The following is a 21,102-nucleotide window of genomic DNA, read 5'->3' on the forward strand; positions in this document are numbered from 1 at the left end:
AACTTGATGTAGGTCGGTGCGAGGGTACTTGGCGTGCCACCCAGGACAGAAATGGAATCCATTTCATTTGCAGATGGCTGGCCCTATGCAGCAAGGCCCGATGATTGCCCACAAGGTTTTCTATCGAAAATGGAGAGTTTGTCGATCGATTTGAAACGCAGAGAACAGGGAAACGCGTACCTAATCAATACCGTTGAGGGTAAAGTGGACTGCACACTGAGAGGAACCCGAAGAGCGGCTTCAGAGCGCAGCAATACACATCTGAACCAGTTTGGGGTAAAAAACAACAATGGAGTCGATGCCCATGCGCACTATCACCGAAAGGAGGAGTCACCTTACCTCGCGACTGGAAAGACTTCTTCGAAGAAAAACAACTTGCAAACATCCGGACCCAACACAAGATGGCAGGAGTGTTCAAAGCATGTGCATCTACAGCATACATGCCTCGAACAGAGGATTAATGGCCCCAAATCTCTGCCGTGGTATCTGGTCATGTTGTGGCTGAGTGTGCCATGTGATGTGGCAGGCTATAGTGCTTGGTGTGATTTGGTAATTTTTGACAAGGTGGAGTGCTGAATGGTTAGGCAATTTTTGATTTTCTTTGTTTTTTGGGATCGTGTGAAATAGTGCGGTACCTACCGTATGATGTAAATAAATTACATTGCTAATATACCATAAGGATGTGGGGTGAGTGTTATTAGGGCAGAAGCCTTGCTGATTATATGCAGAATAACAGGTCTGGGAGGTCACTACTGACTAGAGCAGGTTAGCAGCTGCACAGGCCTTGGCATTGACCCTATTGAGGATAATATGTGACGGGCACTGGTGACTGGAATGGCTAGCAACAACGCTGGCCTCTGGTATTCATTACAGGCAGGGTAACAATACATGTCAATATTGACTGGATCTGGTTGACAGTAGAGTTAACCTCTGGTTTTGAATATTTGCAGGATTTAAGGTGCAGGGGTCACTACTGACTTGAGTTACCTAGCTAGATAATAGCTCTCAGGGTGCAATACTGACTGAAGTTGGTTAGTATGATCACTAGTCCCAAGGTGCTACTAATGACTCAAGTTGGCTAGAATGATAACAGGTCCCAGAGGCCAGTACTAACAGGAGCTGGCTAGTAGGCTTACATACAGGCCCAAGGGGCTACTACTGACTGGAGCTGGCTAATATAATAACAGACCCAAGGGTGGTGGGGTGCGAGTGGCACCAGTGACTGGAGTTGGCTAGAAGCATTGACGACCTTGGGTACTGATTAAATGCAGGATTCCAAGTCACAGGAGGCACGGCTGAATATGGCTGGCTAACAGCAGTGGTGGCCACTGGGAAGAAGGAATGGAGAAAGCATAACTGGATATACTGGTTTCTTTAATACCGATAATTGGTTACCCATGAATGCCATAACGTGCATTGATATATTACATTACCAAATTACAATATTCTTATATTAATTTGATGTCTCTGTTCGCCTTAATATGCCTGCAAAGTTACATGATTCTATTAGGGCCCAGAACCATCTTATTTAGTGATGTCCATCTGCACACTTTCCTGTATCTTGTAGTAAATTGAATATTAACAAACAGAAGAGTTATTTCCAGAAACAGTGAATTCTGCAGCTTTTCTGTGTATCTTTTATCTGCACCTCACAGACTCCTTACATTCCTCTCGAGAGAAGATCCTGCCTCCTACTCATTAGTGTTGTTTCAGTAACTGTTTCTATCACGTGTTCATGTTTCATTGACTTGTATTAGGAGAAAAGTGTATAAAAATACATTGTGTAGCATTAGCATTATATTCTCCAAATTGCTTTAGGGTGGTTGCTCTCGTCCATTGCAAAGACAATTGTCACTTGCTACTTTGCTTGGCCTTTTGCTATTTTTGCATTAAATGTATGATAGATGTGTTGGCCTCCAGGTGTGTAGTGTTTTATTTTATATAGCACAAAAGATGCTGAGGAAAATGACAGTCCAATATACACAATCTTCATATAAATCAACTCACAGTATACTGTTCTGGAGGTTCAGTCCCACAAACATTATCTCTAACTGAACGCAGACTAGGAAGCATGTGCTTTTCAAACCAGTTGCCCTCTGATGGGCGTCCTCGCTAATGGATAAGTCAGTATCTCCTGCATTTTAGGAGGGTTACCGTATCTAGTGCACTCTGTTAGACAGTGCTCACCTGTTGCTCACCAGATGTTAATAGGCACCTTTTCACCTATGCACGGTGCAGGGCGCTGAGTTACAGAGCTCCTCACGCTGTGGAGAAGATTAGGTCTCATTTACCCATTTTCCCATATTTGGTCCTGATGAAATGCCAACAGATTGATCCATGACTACACAGGGCATGAAAAAAGTATAGACCCCAGCTTACGAGCAGGTCCATAGATGATAGACACTTTCACACAGTGATAGGGGCCATTAGTTCCTCAATTTCTCTGCCACCGTTTTTAATCTCAACATGGACGAGGAAGATCACATTAACTATATTGCGGGAACTGGTCGATAGTTGATCAATTTGCCCATCTTGGCCAAAGTTGTCGAAAAGGCCTTAAACGCCCAACTGTCAGCCTTTATAGAACTCCATCATTTATTGGATGATTCTCAGTTTGGTTTTCGCCAACATCATGGGACGGAGACGGCCCTGATCAAGGCCACAGAGGATATCCGAATCATTTGTGATGCGGGTGGCACTGCGGTCTTGATATTGTTGGACCTTTCAGCAGCATTCGACACGGTCGATCATGCTATTTTGATCGACCGTGTCGAAGATCTGGGGATTAAGCATAAGGCTAAGACCCTACTGGCATCCTTCCTTGCAGGAAGGACTCAGGTGGTCACCATAGGGCCTTTTCAATCTACCACCCTGTCCCTGCCATGCGGAGTCCCCCAAGGCTCATCCCTGAGTCCGACACTTTTTAATATATACGTGTCGGACCTTGCCAACACCATCAGAGCTCATGGGATGAGCCTTACTTCCTATGCTGACGATACCCAGTTGGTCTTGGCCATCAGAAATGATGGACAAAAAGTGGCTGATAACTTCAATCTGGCATGCAGGCTATAGGAAGTTGGATGGCCGCCAACTGCCTCAAATTGAACTCGGATAAGTCCGAGGTGGTCATCTTTGAACACTTATCCCCAGATTGGTCTTCCCGCTGGTGGCCACAGTCCATGGGTTCACCGCCCACCCCAGTCAGCAATGTGAGGAACCTGGGTGTCATGGTTGATGACAGGCTTACTTTTCTTCCTCGTGCAAATCAGATTGCCTCCTCCGCATTTTATAAACTACGAATCATCAAAAAAATCCTCCCTTTTCTCCCTACTTCAGCTGACAAAACCTTGATCACGTCCTTGGTCTTATCCACCTTGGACTATTGTAATGCTCTATTCTTGAATGCCCAAGAGAGAGTCCTCAACAAGCTGCAGACTATTCAAAATGCCGCTGCCCGACTGTTGGGTAACATCCCCAAATTCCAATCAGTCTCGAGCACTATCAGAGAGTTGCATTGGCTCTCCATTAGGAACAGAGCTAAGTTTAAGGCTCTGTGCATTGTCTATAAGGCACTGCACAACCAGGGACCGGCCTTTCTGACTCAACAACTCATCCCCTACCGGCCCGCTAGGTCCCTGCGGTCCTCTGATCTCTTCCAGCTGGAGGTACCCCGTACCAAACTGGTCTCATGGGGTGACAGAAGATTTCTTGTTTCCGCACCCAAGCTCTGGAACTCCTTGCCGCTAATCATAAAGAACAGTCCCTCTTTGTGGTCCTTTCGAAAACAACTCAAAACTTGGTTATTTGACCAATAAGTAGATCCTCCTTTAGGGCTGAATTTAGCAGATATCAGCGCCGAGATGCCCAAGGGCCTTTGTAGCGCTTTACAAATGTTTAAATAAATAAATTATATTCAGACTTTCACCAATCTCAAATCTTATGACACAAACATCCTGTGTCCTACTATGCTCATCCGGCATACTTAATAAAAGATCTCCGACAAAGTGCCCTCTTGTGGTGCCTGCCAGGCATTGTAGCGCTGGCCTGGTGAGGAGTATAGCCCAATGATGAAGCATGTTACCTTCAGGTGAGTGAACGCAACTTGTCTTAAGAGCACATGCTTCCTAGGGTGTCTGATTTCAATTATAGATAATGACTCTGGGACTGAACCTCCGGAACAGTATACAGTGATTTGACTGTTTTATTTAACACATGTATATAGCAGATATTGGCGCTTGCTTGTTTCACAAAGATGATCCGATAGCTGCCTCGGAGCGCACTTCTTACAGACGAGTATGGTGTTATCATGTTGCTGCGACAAGGTCCTTACCTGTGCGAGTTATCGGGATAGATGCAGGGGGCAGACCCAAACCAGCCACATGTGGAGATCAATGACAAATACTGAAGAATTAACAGAGCTTCCAAGCTGGTGACCATTACTTAATTGACCTTGAAAATAAAAGACACGTTTTTAGTATTCTGGTGACTCATGACCATAAAAAACAAAGGTTATAAATTCAATATAGTGTCAAATACTTAAAAAATGGAACTGGATGCGCTGAATCGGATGTTGTCTCAGGACATGTGTGACACCTTCCACCACTATTGCTTATGGGACTTTTTTTTTTAACCTTTATTAGTAGTACAAGCAATTACAAGTATGGGCCTACAACCGACCCAGCCGGCCGCTAAGCAAGCAAGAGTACAGCAGGCAATATGGAAGTTATAGCAGTTCGGAATCCAGGGTCACAAAAATACAAGGGCAGATCTTGTAATCCGGTGCACAAACTTGAATCAGGATTTAAGAGGTTCATTTTCATATAAGGAACTAAAAGGGTCGTCTCACAGTCGCACACAGCCCCACAATACTGCACACGAAGCAGGATATCTACATACAGTACAGATACGAAGGAAATATCAGGGGCAGGATACTCAGAACAGGAGAAATGCAAGCACAATCCCGGCACGTAGCAAGCGCTTATGGGACTTTTAGTTTTGTTTTTCTCATTAAAAGGATGGTCTCTAAGGTCCCAGTGTTCTAATCGATGTTGGTCAAAATCAGAGGCCTGACGGAGGATGAAGCATGACACTGCTCTGCTTAGCAGTGAGATGACTGACAGTTCCCCAGCCCTTCCATTCTTTGATCTACTGAAACTCGTCGGCCATTCATATTTTTTTGCAACGACAAAAACTATTATTGCAGCTTGTGTCACTGAAGAGACTTAAAACCCCTGGGAGAAAACGGAGGTGTCGATTTTTGGGGTAATCAGGATATCTGGTCAAATGACTGGTGGCCACCCTCACTTGGGGATTGCCCGCCCCCCCCCGCCCCAGTTCGCTAGGTACCTAGGGGTGCTTATAGACACCACGCTTTCTTTTGAACATCAGGTCAGCAGGACTGTTTCCACCTGCTGCGGCATCATCAGGGTTCTAAGAAAGATTGCCCACTATCTTTCTCCTGATGCTCGGAAACAAGCCACTGTGGCAATAGTTTCATCAAGTCTGGACTATTGCAACGCCCTCTATGTGGGTATAAATAAGAGCTTTATTCATCGTTTGTAAATGGTCCAGAATGCGGCGGCAAAGATGGTCCTTAATCTCCCCAGGCTTGCCTCGGCCTCGCTAGCCAGAAGAAACTTACACTGGCCTCCCATTCAGTCCAGGATCTCTTTTAAGATTATTTGTCTCGCCCATGGGGCTTTTCAGCATATGTCCCTTGTTTCCCAATGCATTTTGGTATGTCTACCTTCTTCAGGGGAATACTGGAATAAACCAACAAAAAACTACATGTAACTTTTGCTATATATTCAATGGGAATTCAGTAAACCACAACCGCGATTGCTTGTAGTTAATTGCCATGCACATTAAAAATTGGATCAAATGGTAGAAAAAGGTGCTTAATGACATGCTTCCACAACCAATGGTTCAAACGCTACGTGAATACCCGCGTGCTACCATAACCCTGTGTGTGTATATATGAGATGTCACCACGTTCCTAACTGACCTGTATCTTCCGTGCTGAGACCTGCCTGAAATGAAAATAACAAAATGATGGCTCAACAAACTTCATAAGCCATATACTGAGGTAATGTGGCATCTTCCAAAAGGACCTTAACCCCTCCTGTGCTCATGACGAGCTCAGCTCGGCATGAGCCACGGCGCTCCGGTCGCACCCGTTTAATGGAACGCTCAGCATGGCAGGGGAATCAGCCCAGCGTGCGAGCGTTCCAACGGGCATAACGAGCTCCGCTCGCCATGAGCAACGGAGGGGTTAAGGTCCTTTTGGAAGATGCGAAAAGAGGTGGCAGTGCGGAGGTACGGAGGAAGCGAGTTCCAAATTCTGGTCACACAGGCGTCGTGCACGCAGGAAATCAAACTCAGAAACATATGGCGCCCCCTCCCTATATAATGCAACGCCCCCGGTCTGGGCATGTTTGCTGTTTTGACCCCGCTCCCACTTTTCTAGACCCCGCCCCCCCAGACCCCGCCCACCCCACCCCACATAAACAGTCTCCGCCCCCACAGGCCACACTCCCACAATCACCGCCCCCACAGAGGCCCCGAACCCTGGTAGAGGAGGAGCATTCACACCACAGGCCCCGCCCCCACGTGCCTAGGATTAACAACTGCGCATGCGCTCAAGGGTAGTACACCAATGCAGTTTAGAGACGTACTGTATGCAGCCAGGCTTAGAGTAGTCGGTCACACGCGCCGTATAAGTGCGCATGCGCGGACAACAGACACTGCCTCCCGCAGCGGAGCGCGGGTTAAAGCGGGTCTAAGAGTAACAAATGCGCATGTGCAGAGTATAGTACCAATGGAGTTTGGAAACTGAGATTAGAGTGTCTCACCTCTCCTTGTTCACCGCTCAGTGGGGGCTGCAGGGCCTGGGGGAGAGGTGGGGCACGCTGGGGGCCGGCTGCCTGTGAGGAGTGTGTCCCGGTGTGTTACTGCCCCCGAGTGACGCGCGCGCTCACGCCGCTGCAGAGGCCGCTCAGTCTCACTGCGCCTGCGGAGAGGAGAGACAACCCCCCCCCCCTCCCCCCGCAGAGGCCGCTCAGTCTCACTGCGCCTGCGCAGAGGAGAGACACCCCCCCCCACGGGAGCAGAACTGGGAGGCTTTGCACTAAAATACAGCTCACCCTGCTGTGGCACGAGGCTCTTCGTGCTCCGCGGCGGGAGGCAGCTGTTGTATCTCATTTATCATGTCCTGGCCCTGAGCTTTCGCCCTTTCCTGCGCTCCGTGCTGCCGGAGCCTGTGCTGTGAATCTTTCTAGCATCGATTTCTGGAGTGGGATTGTGATGACAGCGGAGTCTATCCCCAGCGCATGCGCAGTTGATTCAAAGGCCTCTTTAACCCGTGCTGGGAAGCAGTGTCTGTTCTCGGTGCATGCGCAGTTGTCCATCTACGGTCCTCCTAAACCCGCGCTCATCGTTCAGTCCTGGGGTTACACAAAGGCCTCGGAAAGCTCAGCCCGACCCCAGCAGGGAGCCCAGGCCCCACATGAAACCCCAGGTGAGGCGAAGAGATACAAAGATTGTCTGCTGCTGGGGGGGTCTCGAGCCTGCTCTCCGGGGTTCATTTGTTGTTGTTGCATCGATGGATGATTATTTTGTATCCACAATGCTCGTTGGCCCTCATTGCTGGGGTTGGGCCACTCTTTTCAAGGCCTCAGCAAACGGTGACATTTTGTCTGTGTGATGAGAAGATCGACTTGAATTCCATTTTTGGCTTTCACCAGAGTAAAGGGGGGCAGCCCCGTCAATTGAAAGTGAAAGAACACACTCCCAGTCAGCACCGACTGCGCCTCATTGTACCTGGGCCTGCACAGCATCATCTGATGAGGCTAAAACTCCCCCAAATATGTCTCAACCTCACTAGGGCCTCAGTGACCAGGCAGCGGTCAGCCAATGCCCACCAGGTAAACAAGCATTGGCCTCGCCAGTAGGTCTCGCCTCTAGGACCTTAGAAGTGTTTAGTTATCCAGCACAATATCCTTGGTGCAACAACATCAACTGCTGCATGTCTAAACACTTATAAGGTCCCAAAGGCAAGACCTATTGGCTATGCCAATGCTTGTTTTCATTGGTTCCCGTTTGTGCCTTTTAGAGATGCATGCTTCTGTTTCGTTCTATTGTCTAACTACTCCCGCCTTTTGTTGATCTAGATCACGCATACTCACAAACATTTTCCCGGGGGCCGCAAAGTTTGGTCTATGGTGTGACCGAGGGCCGCACTGATGCCAGCGGGGTGTAAAGTCGGGGTAGGGAAACAAAGCATGTATATCTAGTGGCTGCCATTAAGAATGAAGGTGTTCCTAAAGTTAAAGGCCTAGTTACCTCCTTTTCCTAACTGCAATTAACCTTTAAATAAGTGTTTGCTGTATATGTACTTTTTTTTCATGTTAGTACTTATGGTGCCCGCTGCTGGCGTGCCTAAGGCTAGCCCGTCTGCGTCCGGACACGGTCAAGGGCAAGAAACCATGCCGAATTCGTCCCAGAAAATGGTAAGCTCATCACATATGATAGAGTATTATTACTCTCATTGAGATACTTGGGTAGAGCCCATTGTGAGATAACTCTAGCGCCAACAAGCTTCATAGGGAAGAAGATGTCATGCCCTCTCTGCCAGACTAAGTTTAACTCATAAAAGATTGAAGGGCCACTACAACTAGATAGGCCCACAAGGAATGAGATATGAGACTTATTAACAGTAGATCCTTGCCAGCACACACCACAGAAATCATCATGCTAATAGAGAATGAAGAACTTGACATTCTCTTCGTTAATGAAACGTGGTTGAAAGACTGGTCCGACCCTGACATAATCCAAGGACTAACCCCAGATTTCCTTATCCAAAGACAAGGTAGGATGGGAAAAACGGGAGGCGGGGTAGCAATCATTTACAAAAACGACTATGAATGCATGATATCGTCCGTTGCCACCACCAACAGTGAAACTGTACAATTCAGCCTAAAACATCGGCTAGTAACTTGTTTTCAGGCACACTGCTCTATAGACCCCCAGGACCCCCCACTCCATTCCTAGTGGAATTTCCCAGCTTAATAGCAGACATGGTGGCCAGCAAGAGCTCCATTACATTATTGGGGGACTTTAACTTCCATCTGGATGAACCTGATAATACCACGGCAGTTAGATTAATTCATGACATGGAGGCCATGCAACTGAAACAGCTGATAAACACAAGCACCCATGTAAAGGGTACCATACTGGATGCCATTTTTAGGTCTCGCATACGCAGTGCGCATGTGCTGCATAGGAGGACCTTTAGCCGTTGCTCTGCTCTTTTTGGAAGCACATACTCATGCTTGTGGCGGCATCCGCTTTGCGGGAGCAAGCAAGGGCGCGCCACAATCATAAGTATGTGCTTCCAAAAAGAGCTGACTGCGCACACAAGCACGCTGACATTCTAACGTGCCGCAAGTGCACGCATGCACTACTTGCATCTTCAAATAGCACTTGCTTTAACAAATCTCATCAAAGATCGCTTCTACCACTGATGCACACACATCTACAGGGAGAATATTTGAATGTGCTTTACTTAAACAAAACCTGTTCATTCGACGATGGCTCCGTGGATGCGCAAGCATCAGCCAGAGCTCGCTTTGAGTACACTTTTGAATAGTTAACAAAATGCCACTTAAGGACAGCCACCGCAGATACGCATGCATACATGAATATCTAGGACAACAACAAGCACCTGTAAAGAAAATTGTTTTTGCAAGCTTGTTTTATACTCAGACTTTTGAAGATGACTGTCGGGAGTTCAGGTATTGTTGCAAGATTTGCTCCTGCTTCTGAATAAACAACCAGAGAGGTCTCATCCGTGGCAGAGATGCATTTTCAGAGTCTCAGAGTCCTTCAATTGAATCTCTTTATTAGTTTAAAATGAGCAATAAACAGTTAGTGTAGGCTCGTACTCTGGTTCGCCTGCAACACGAGTCAGAATAGAATAATATCATATCTCCTCAGAATTACAAACATTTATTTATTTATTTTATTTTATTTATTTATCAGATTTATAGTGCACATGGCTGCCCCAGCGGCGGGGCGTCCCAGCGCAGACCACAGACTCCCGGACAAGAACCAGATACGAAAAGCTTTAAGCCGGAAAGAGCCAGGTCTTTATGGCCTTACGGAATGCAAGATGATTCCGGATCACTCTGATGAACACAGGGAGTGAGTTCCAGAGTTGCGCGGCCAGGCTGCGAAAGGAACGGCCACCCGCTCTGGCTTTCCAGACACGCAGGGTGCACACCAGAGCTAAGGCGGCAGATCTTAAAGGATGTCGTGGCGCATAGAACTCTAGTAGCCTCGTCAGTCCCGCCGGTGCCTTAGGTGACAAGATCGTATGCGCCAAACAAAGCACCTTGAATTGAATGCGCTTTTCTACCGGTAACCAGTGAAGTTTCTGAAGTACAAGGGAAACCGAGCAAGTGTGCCCAAGGGCCATCAGCATGTGAGCAGCTGCATTCTGTGCCCTTTGAAGACGCTTGACGCTAGCCTTGTTCGCGCCCAAGTATAGGCAGTTCCCGTAATACAGTCTAGACAAAATTGTTGACTGAAGGAGCACCAGCGATTAAAGCCTTCATGGAAGGATTAAAAAGGGTTATACCGCCAAGTATTCCCCCTGCTCCAGAGTGGAACTTAAACATAGTCCTTACAAGGCTAATGGGCCCGCCTTTTGAACCAATGCACAAATGTCAGTTACAATCCCTATCATGGAAAGTTGCTTTCCTCATAACGATAACCTCACTAAGGAGAGTTGATGAACTTAAGGCATTAAATAAGAGCCTTTCTTTCAACTTCACAAAGATAGAGTGGTACTACAACAAATCCTAAATTTCTCCTTTAAGGAGTTTCTGCTTAGTGGTAATTCTTGTGCGAAATCAAATTAAAATAATATAACATTAGCATTTTCATTATGTATTGAACCATCCTATTTCTTGTATAGAATTTATGTGCTGCAATGATAATAGAAGCAGATAAAAGTAATTAGCAAAATAAGCACATTGAACAAAATCAATAGTTTCACCATCTTTCTAAAATAATGTACATATGCAAGCATATACAAGCATTTACAATGCAATGGTCTCGGCATTATTAAAGGTAGAGCTATTGGCATTGCTTATGACTTTTTTAATCATAAATAAATAGCATTGTCATTTACAATGCCAACAGCTTAATCGCTTGCATATGCATGACCTATTGCATTTATACACACAGAGCCACCCCCACAAAAAGCTATCTACACAGGAGGAAAAAGTGAGATGGGCAGAAAGAAAGACAAGAATAGAAAGGGAAAGGAAGAGTGAAAGAAGGAAGGAAACTTCGAAACAAAGAAGGAAGAAATGGTGAAGGGTGGAAGGATGGATGGACTTTAGAATGAACGAATTGGAGTAATGGATGGAGCAATGAGTAGCAGAGTGAATTGAGGATTGGTGATGGGCTAGTGACTGGATCAATGGCTAAAAAGATAAATGGATGCATGCATATAGAGACGAGTGGATGGACAATGAAGGAAGCATGCAAATGTGGATGTATAAAGGGTGAAAGCAGGAACCGATGTGTGGATGGATAAGTGAAAGGAAGGACGACGAAAGGGTATAGGAAACTGTTCTAGGGAGTATGGGCAGTGTCCCTTGGTGCTATTTAAGATATGGTTCAAGGTGGGAGCTATTTTACTGTTATTACTACTCAGTTGTTTCAAAGTCTATGAAATGCTGCATTTCATTCCGCAATTGGGATAGATAATCACATATGTCAAATGCTCGAAATCCACATCCTCGCCCCCCCCCCCCCCCCCCCCCTCCCCTCTCCTCTCTCTAAAAGCCTCACTGCGTGTTTGCTCATTCATTTTACCTTACTGACTCGGGCCTCCAAATCCGTGATCCCAGTGGGGAAAGAGAAGCCGAGTTTCTGTCTGAAAGGACACCATGCAGGGTCTTAAAATAAGTCATGATGTTAGTCAAGGATGCATACAGAATACATAATACACACACACACACACACACACAAAATCCGCCCATCTCTCTCCCCCCACCCCCATCTCTTGCATGTAACCTATCTGCAAAGAAGGACACATACTGTGGGTGCAAAAGCTTCCTTTACTCTGGCCCGGGCGCTGGCCACTCTGGCATCGTCTCATTAGGACAAAGGCTAGAGCGTGGCATTACACAGTACAAGTTTTGTAAATTATCACGCAGAAGCCGCTCAGTTAACCCGCATCTAAATTTCTCAATGAAAACTAATTTTAATCCAGATGATTTGCACTGAACCATATGTCAGCACTTCAAACCTGCTAATGTGGATGGGCTGATGAGACAGCAGGCTGTGATGTCACAGAGCTGTGTGGCAATCACAAAGACAGCACATTCTGAAACAGGGAAGATAAAATGCCTATAAAGTACAGAACAGAAATAGCAACTTGCTCTGCACATTAGCGATTTACAGGCATTACCAGCCAGCTAGGAGATACACGCGCTGCAAGTGGTTTGGAAACCAGCACGAGGCACACTAAGTGCTAGCCACATGTGTACACCTGGCAGGTTCACACAGCATCTGCTAGGACATACCTGGGTGGTAGAGTGAGTGCCAGGCATCAACAGGTGCCTGGAGTTTGCTGCACACACCTGGAGGTAGCGACTCCAGTCTCTTACACAGATATTACTAGCAGCCTGCGCATACTTGTGAGGTGCAGGAACATTAACCACATGTACCTCACGGATACACAGTACACATGTGCTGCTGGCCTCCATGCACCTAAAAGGACATGCCATCTCTACATATTTAAAAGACAACACAGTGTCAGATTGCACGAGCTTGTCACGAGCTACGAGCGCTCGTGACCGCTCACATAACATATGTACATACCCAACACCATCTGTCTCTGACTTGTGAGACAAACTGTACTAAACCAAACACATGCAAACAAATGGGTGAAAAAAGCAGAGTCAGCCGCCTGCACATCGGAGTGCTACAGACAGTACCTGCTTTCAGCAGGCACCTGGAGGTAAGGTTTCTACAGGTAGTGAAGACAATACTAAACACAAGCCCATATCTTGCAATCTAGGATGGAGGCAGAATCCTCACAACTGAAAGAGCCAAGTACATGATGTCACGCGTCCAAAGCCTCGGAAATGCAGGCATTGCCTAAAGCGATATCGGCAATACAATGCACCACATATACCGGGGAGTGGGAGGAACAGATGCACAGTATTGTAAAGTGCAAGATTATGCCAAGGAATCCAGGAAACAACAGGTAGTTGAAAGCATACTTTATTTTGTTCCTTCGAGATTCAGATACATTCCCATGAATACTCGAAACCGTAAATTTCCCGCTAAGTATCCAACACGGTCCCTTCAAACCCATACAATCACACGCGACCTCCAACCAATCAGTATACACACTCACGACACATTCAAACATATACACGCCTTCACAACATGCATCCACACACACGCGCAACCATTTAAACACAAACACACATTCATCCGCTCACTCACGCGCCTAAACACACAAGCTCTCGTTGTTGTTAAAGTTCCATGCGCGCTCAAACGCTCGTGTAACTTGAACAACATACACAACACACAGGCCTTCTGCAAAGCACACACCAGAGATGCACAGTCCCAGGCACCCGCACACTCACTTTGGAACGAACAGTATGAGGCATCCGCACACAATTAGGGGGCACACAGTAACCACCTGCACCCGCCTGGAAGGTACACAAAAAGTCACCTGCGCATACACTGCTTCGTAACTCGCTACAGAAGCAAAAATGCCCAAGAGCCACCTCCGCTTAAATTTACACTGGTTTCGTTAGTTCTAATCTGGCACTTTACGGTCGCTTCAAAGTGCTCTCCCCCCTGTGAGCCCCCGTACCTTCAGCCTCTCGCCTGTCCCCTCACTAGACACCCTGATGCTAATTCAATGATTATATGATTGCAATGAGTTATGAGCCTGACGTGGCTTGCGCTGCCAGCGGCCTGCGCTCCTGAGGATTTCCTCATGCTAGAACTCGCCGCCGGCAAGACGGGTTGGGGGTGGGGGGGGGGTGTTCGCAGATCGGTGGGATCCAGGGCTCATACGGTATCCGAGGTCTTCTAGGGTCAATGGGTACGGGAGGGTAGAGGGAGGAGGGAGACTGGATGGAGGCGAGCTGGGAGTGAGAGTGCAGGGAGGTTACAGGGCAGAGGAGCGCGCAGGACGAGAAGCGCCGAGAGGGAGCCTGCCGGAGCAGGGAGCTACGGACTGGGAGGACGGGTGACTGTCGCTTCAAAGTGCTTTCCCCCCTGTGAGCCCCCGTACCTTCAGCCTCTCGCCTGTCCCCTCACTAGACACCCTGATGCTAATTCAATGATTGCAATGAGTTATGAGCCTGACGTGGCTCGCGCTGCCAGCGGCCTGCGCTCCTGAGGATTTCCTTATGCTAGAACTCGCCGCCGGCAAGACGGGTTGGGGGGGGAGGGTGGGGGGTGTTCGCGTATCGGTGGGATCCAGGGCTCATACGGTATCCGAGGTCTTCTAGGGTCAATGGGTACGGGTGGGTAGAGGGTGGAGGGAGACTGGATGGAGGCGAGCTGAGAGTGAGAGTGCAGGGAGGTGGGAGGTTACAGGGCAGAGGAGCGTGCAGGACGAGAAGCGCCGAGAGGGAGCCTGCCGGAGCATGGAGCTACGGACTGGGAGGACGGGTGAGAGCGAAAGGGAGTAGGGAAGTGGGAGTCTGCAGGGGCTGAGAGGGAGGCTGCAAGGTGACTGAAGAGGCGACCTCACAGGGGACGAGTTGGTGCAGGCTAGACGGCGAGAAAATGGCGGACTCGAGCTTCCGATATTTTTCGGATTTAGGGGCGTGGTTTTGCTGTCCTGAGTGACGGACTACGTCACGAGCTAAAGAACAGCAAAAATGACGCCCCCAAATCCGAAAAAGACGGAGCCTATTCAGAGGGACGGCTCTCTCCTCCAATGGCTGGCCTCTGTTTAGGAAGCCAGCCAATGGAGGGAGAGCCAAAAAGAGGGCGGGATAAAGCAGCCCTCTTACTGACATTAATTCTCGGACATCCGGTCTGCCGACCGGATATTACCGAGACCTAAAAAACTGTATGTAGGGTTTTCCTACTTTGCTTTCCCGTGTGTGTGTGTGTCTGTTGGTCTCTGCTGTCTCCCATTCCCTGTAGGGAAAGTATGTAGCACCCCGTTGTAGAAGAGTCGGTCAAGAGGGAGCACACTGCATTGAATAATTTCTTGGTATGCACTTTTTATTAGTATTACAGGAAATCACAATGATTGATTGTCTCTTTTGTATTCTTCTTTCCCACAGGTTCTTCCACTTCAGTCCCTTAGGTGAGCCTCGGCCGCCTTTCGGACAGAAGGTAAAGACTCAGGTAAGTGTTTTTGCTTTATGGTTTAATCAAGGGAGGATGTCAGGGATAAATAATTGCTATGCATATATGTGAAGGGAGGGGGTTGGAGCAACCAAAAGAAGAAGAGTAGCCGATGATTTCTGCTCTTGTCTTTCCTTTCTGTCTCACTTATTTCCTTTTTCCTGGGTTCCTTTCACCCCTCAGCCTCCTCTCACGTCCCTCTTTGACTCAGCCCCTTTTCAAAAGCCTGTAGATGCCCACGCACCTGGAAGAGCCACGTCCCTCCGGGGCCGTGGCGTGGGGACTCTGCGTCCTCAGTGAGGTCTGGTCTCCATCTGTTTCGGCTTTCCCTCCTCCGCCAGGTTCGGGTGTTCCTCTCGCCGACAAGCTGTTACCTCCCCTGGGCTCCGGTTTTCTCTTTCGGAAAGCTGTTAGGTCTTCTCTGTCTTTCCGGTCTTCCCCTGCTGGTTTCTCCGCCTTGCGTTCCTGAGTGGTATTTGGAGTTTATGTTGCCTTGAGTACAGTGTAATTATGTGGCATGTAATTATGTGGCACTGAGTGGTATTTGGAGTGTACGTTGTGTTGAGCGCAGTGTAATTATGTAGCATATAATTATGTGGCACTGAGTGGTATTTGGAGTGTATGTTGCATTGAGTGCAGTGTAATTATGTGTCATGTAATTATGTGACACTAAGTGGTATTTGGAGTATATGTTGCATTGAGTGCAGTGTAATTATGTAGCATATAAATATGTGGCACTGAGTGGTATTATGAGGAGTGTATGTTGCATTGTAATTATGTAGAATATAATTATGTGGCACTGAGTGGTATTGTGTGGCATGTAATTATGTGTCACTGAGTGGTATTTGGAGTATATGTTGCATTGAGTGCAGTGAAATTATGTGGCGTGTAGTTATGTGGCACTGAGTGTGATTGTTTGTAGTGTATGTTGCATTGAGTGCGCGTAATTATGTGGTATTTGGAGTGTATGTTGCATTGAGTAGAGTGTAATTCTGTTGCGTGTAATTATGTGGGTACTGAGTGGTATTATGAGGAGTGTATGTTGTATTCAGTAGATTGTAATTGTGTGGCGTGTAATTATGTGGCACTGAATGTGATTGTTTGTAGTGTATGTTGCATTGAGTGCAGTGTAATTATGTAGCGTATAATTATGTGGTACAGAGTGGTATTGTGTGGAGTGTGTGTTGCATTCAGTAGAGTGTAATTATGTGGTATTTGGAGTGTATGTTGCATTGAGTGCAGTGTAATTATGTTGCATATAACTACGTGGTAATGAATGGTATTTGGAGTGTATGTTGCATTGGGTGCAGTGTAATTATGTGGTGTGTAATTATGTGACACTGAGTGGTATTTGGAGTGTATGTTGAATTGAGTGCAGTGTAATTATGTGGCGTGTAATTATGTGGCTCTGAGTGGTATTGTCTGGAGTGTATGTTGTATTTAGTAGAGTGTAATTAGAGTGTTTTTATGCAGCACTGAGTGGTATATGGAGTGTATGTTGCATTGAGTGCAGTGTAATTATGTGGCATGTAATTATATGGCAATGAGTGATATTTGGAGTGTAAGTTGCATTGAGGGTGCAGAGTGTGTGAGGGTGCATAGTGTGTGAGGGTGCAGAGTGTGAGGGTGCAGTGTGTGTGGCCTAAAGTAGTGTGAGGGTGCAATGTGCGTGGCCTAAAGTAGTGTGAGGGTGCAGTGTGTGTGGCCTAAAGTAGTGTGAGGGTGCAGTGTGTGTGGCCTAAAGTAGTATGAGGGTGCAGTGCGCGTGGCCTAAAGTAGTGTGAGGGCACAGTGCGCGTTGCCTAAAGTAGTGTGAGGGCGCAGTGTGTGTGGCCTAAAGTAGGGCGAGTGTAAAGTGTGTGTGAGGGTGCAGTGTGTGTGAGGGTGCAGTGTGTGTGAGGGTGCAGAGTGTGTGAGGGTGCAGAGTGTGTGAGGGTGCAGAGTGTGTGAGGGTGCAGAGTGTGTGAGTGCAGAGTGTGTGAGGGTGCAGTGTGTGGGCGCAGTGTGTGTGACCTAAAGAAGTGTGAGGGTGCAGTGTGTGTGGCCTAAAGTACTGTGAGGGTGCAGTGTGTGTGGCCTAAAGTACTGTGAGGGCGCAGTGTGCGTGGCCTAAAGTAGTGTGAGGGCGCAGTGTGTGTGGATTAAAGTAGTGTGAGGGCGCAGTGTGCGTGGCCTAACGTAGTGTGAGGGCGCAGTGTGTGTGGCCTAAAGTGGTGTGAGGGTGCAGTGTGTGAGGGCGCAGTGTGTGTGGCCTAAAGTAGTGTGAGGACTCAGTGTGTCTGGCATAAAGTTGTGTGAGTGCGCAGTGTGTGAGTGCGCAGTGTGTGTGGCCTAAATTAGTGTGAGGGCGCAGTGTGTGTGGCCTAAAGTAGTGTGAGGGCGCAGTGTGTGTGTGTGGCCTAAAGTAGTGTGAGGGCGCAGTGTGCCTGGCCTAAAGTTGTTTGAGGGCGCAGTGTGTGTGGCCTAAAGTAGTGTGAGGGCACAGTGTGCGTGGCCTGAAGTAGTGTGAGGGCGCAGTGTGTATGTGGCCTAAAGTAGTGTGAGGGCGCAGTGTGCGTGGCCTAAAGTAGTGTGAGGGCGCAGTGTGTATGTGGCCTAAAGTAGTGTGAGGGCGCAGTGTGCGTGGCTTAAAGTAGTGTGAGTGCGCAGTGTGTGAGTGCGCAGTGTGTGTGGCCTAAATTAGTATGAGTGCGCAGTGTGTGTGGCCTAAATTAGTGTGAGGGCGCAGTGTGTTTGGCCTAAAGTAGTGTGAGGGCGCAGTGTGCGTTGCCTAAAGTTGTGTGAGGGCGCAGTGTGCGTGGCCTAAAGTTGTTTGAGGGCGCAGTGTGCATGGCCTAAAGTAGTGTGAGGGCACAGTGTGCGTGGCCTAAAGTAGTGTGAGGGCTCAGTGTGTCTGGCCTAAAGTAGTGTGAGTGCGCAGTGTGTGAGTGCGCAGTGTGTGAGTGCTTAGTGTTTGAGGGCGCAGTGTGTGATTGCGCAGTGTGTGAATGCGCAATATGTGTGGCCTAAAGTAGTGTGAGAAAATTACAAAAAACAATTTGATGGACAGAATGTAGATCAATGTCTTACATTCACCCCAGTACAAGGATCTGGGCCTAAATCCATCGTTTTTTGCACTCCACACCACCCTGGGTCAGATAATGGCTTTATGCAAATCAGCTCTGACCCTGTGCCCCATGGGAACAGTCCGGTCCGAACTACAACAGCCATATCTTTCCCAGACCGGAATCAAGCATCCGAGGACCGGACCGGTTTCGAGGTAACACCTCTCATCAGCCCGGCTAGCTTGACTCCAGTGGTGTGGAGGCTCTGGGACCCACGTCTGAGCTACCCCAGTACACTCAGGGAGAAAATTACAAAAAACAATTTGATGGACAGAATGTAGATCAATGTCTTACATTCACCCCAGTACAAGGATCTGGGCCTAAATCCATCGTTTTTTGCACTCCACACCACCCTGGGTTAGATAATGGCTTTATGCAAATCAGCTCTGACCCTGTGCTCCATGGGAACAGTCCAGTCCAAACTACACAGCCATATCTTTCCCAGACCGGAATCAAGCATCCGAGGACCGCAGCCTCAGAGACTCACAGATTGACAAGACAGGAAGACATGCACTGAACTCATTCACAGAGAATCTGGACAGTCCGCTTAACCGGGCTCACAGAAACAAGACAGGCAGCTCCACTGGGCACAGAAACAGGACAGGCAGCTTTACTGGAGTCACAGAAAGAACTGCACTGGGGGCAGAGAAACAGGACAGGCAGCGCAATCGGGCTCACAGAAAAGGACAGGCTGCTCCACCGGGCACAGAAACAGGACAGGAAGCTTTACTGGACTCAGAGAAAGAACTGCACTGGGGGCAGAGAAACAGGACAGGCAGCGCAATCGGGCTCACAGAAAAGGACAGGCTGCTCCACCGGGCACAGAAACAGGACAGGAAGCTTTACTGGACTCAGAGAAAGAACTGCACTGGGGGCAGAGAAACAGGACAGGCAGCTCAATCGGGCTCACAGAAAAGGACAGGCTGCTCCACTGGGCACAGAAACAGGACAGGAAGCTTTACTGGACTCAGAGAAAGAACTGCACTGGGGGCAGAGAAACAGGACAGGCAGCGCAATCGGGCTCACAGAAAAGGACAGGCTGCTACACCGGGGTACAGAAAAGAACAGGAAGCTTTACTGGACTCAGAGAAAGAACTGCACTGGGGGCAGAGAAACAGGACAGGCAGCGCAATCGGGCTCACAGAAAAGGACAGGCTGCTCCACCGGGGTACAGAAAAGAACAGGCTGCTCCACAAGGTCCCAGAAGCAGGACAGTCAGCTACATAGGGGTTGAGAAACAGGACAGGCTGCTGCACCGGGCTCAGAGAAACAGTCCAGATAGGAGCGAGAAGAAAACACCGGGAGATGCGTGCCCTGGGGCAATGTCTGCCACGTGTGAGAATGAAAGGCTTTCTCCATCAATCACTAATTGAGATGCAGAGTGACCTGGCAGCACAAAGGAGGGGTCCACGACCCACATCCTGCGCCGCGCCGCGGCGCCTCTGGCTTCTAATCACGGCGCACCAGGGCGCCGCGGCGCACACTTTGGGAACCACAGCTTTAAACCAACAACGTGAACTGAGTTAGGAAATGAAAGAATTATTTAGAGAAATTAAATTTTTAAATATGTTGAATACAGTCAAAGTCTCTCTTCCTTAAAAAAACTAATATTTTATAAAATTTCACATTTTAAATAATTCAAACAAAATTATATTTATGTATTCATTTAAAATTACAGATACACTACTTAGCACAAAAATAATAATTTGAGACGTCGAGGAATGCAGAGACAACCGTAAACAACAAGTATGTTAACATTAATTAATATTATGTTTTTATTTTTAAATCAATTTAAAAAATATACTCTTTAAATATTTTATAAAAATAAAACAAAATGTATGCTTTAAAAAAATAGTGAAAAAATGAAAGGTAGATGAATGAGAATCAAAATATTTTGATTTATTTAAAATTGCAGAAATATTTCTGAATTAAACTACAGGAAAGGACAAGGAAAGTGCAGACCCTCAAAGAAAGAGATTCCAAAAAAAAGGCATGGTAAGTTTTTTTAATTTTGATAAAATGTATCCTTACAAACAAACAAACAAGAAAGCAATGTACGGAGATTTTAGACAGTGACAATAAAAATGAAAAAGAAAATCACTTTTAAAGTCAAAAGAGATTTTAAAATGTATTTTTAAATTTCAGAATTCAAATCCGAAAAAAAACCTGCATTTCCTTGGTTTAAACCAAAGAGCAGCGGACTATAGGGATCTACAAAAAGAACAGAGAGAAATACTAAGTAAGTACAGAAAAATACCTACATAATTATATAGTCTGTGATCAACACATTGTATGCCAATGCAATGCCTTTTTTTCAGACATGTTTTTAATAAAACATGCTTAGATAACGCATACCAATACAACGCAATGTTTTCTTTTAAACACCAAGGGCCCCATTAGGATGGCGGGCGGGCTTTGCCCGCCCGCCATCCTGTCGGAAATCGGGACCGCCCGCCCTAAGGGCGGGGGTCCCGCACACACCATTAGGATGTGCCCCCCACAGTGGCGGGCACATCCTGTATTTTCAGCATTGTGGTGGGCGGTGCGCTCTGCACCGCCCGCCACAATGCAGAAAATGCACTTTCACATTTTCATT

At 47.3% G+C, this 21,102-nt stretch overlaps 2 protein-coding genes across 2 annotated transcripts in view; both read right to left on the bottom strand.

Moving 5' to 3' along the window:
* The window catches only part of LOC147737284 (uncharacterized), a 1,685,245-nt gene extending 1,678,251 nt beyond the window's left edge, over positions 1 to 6,994 (bottom strand). Inside the window, exon 1 of the mRNA XM_086925022.1 lies at positions 6,852 to 6,994. The gene's annotated coding sequence lies outside the window, so the exon portion shown is untranslated. The remainder of the gene's footprint in view (positions 1 to 6,851) is intronic.
* Positions 1 to 21,102, bottom strand: part of LOC147737301 (uncharacterized) — a 110,023-nt gene that overhangs the window by 49,543 nt on the left and 39,378 nt on the right. Inside the window, exon 2 of the mRNA XM_086925014.1 lies at positions 4,331 to 4,449. The gene's annotated coding sequence lies outside the window, so the exon portion shown is untranslated. The remainder of the gene's footprint in view (positions 1 to 4,330; positions 4,450 to 21,102) is intronic.

The sequence above is a fragment of the Lissotriton vulgaris genome, chromosome 1_1 (genome assembly GCF_964263255.1).
Source record: "Lissotriton vulgaris chromosome 1_1, aLisVul1.2, whole genome shotgun sequence".
Classification (NCBI taxonomy): Eukaryota; Metazoa; Chordata; class Amphibia; order Caudata; family Salamandridae; genus Lissotriton; species Lissotriton vulgaris.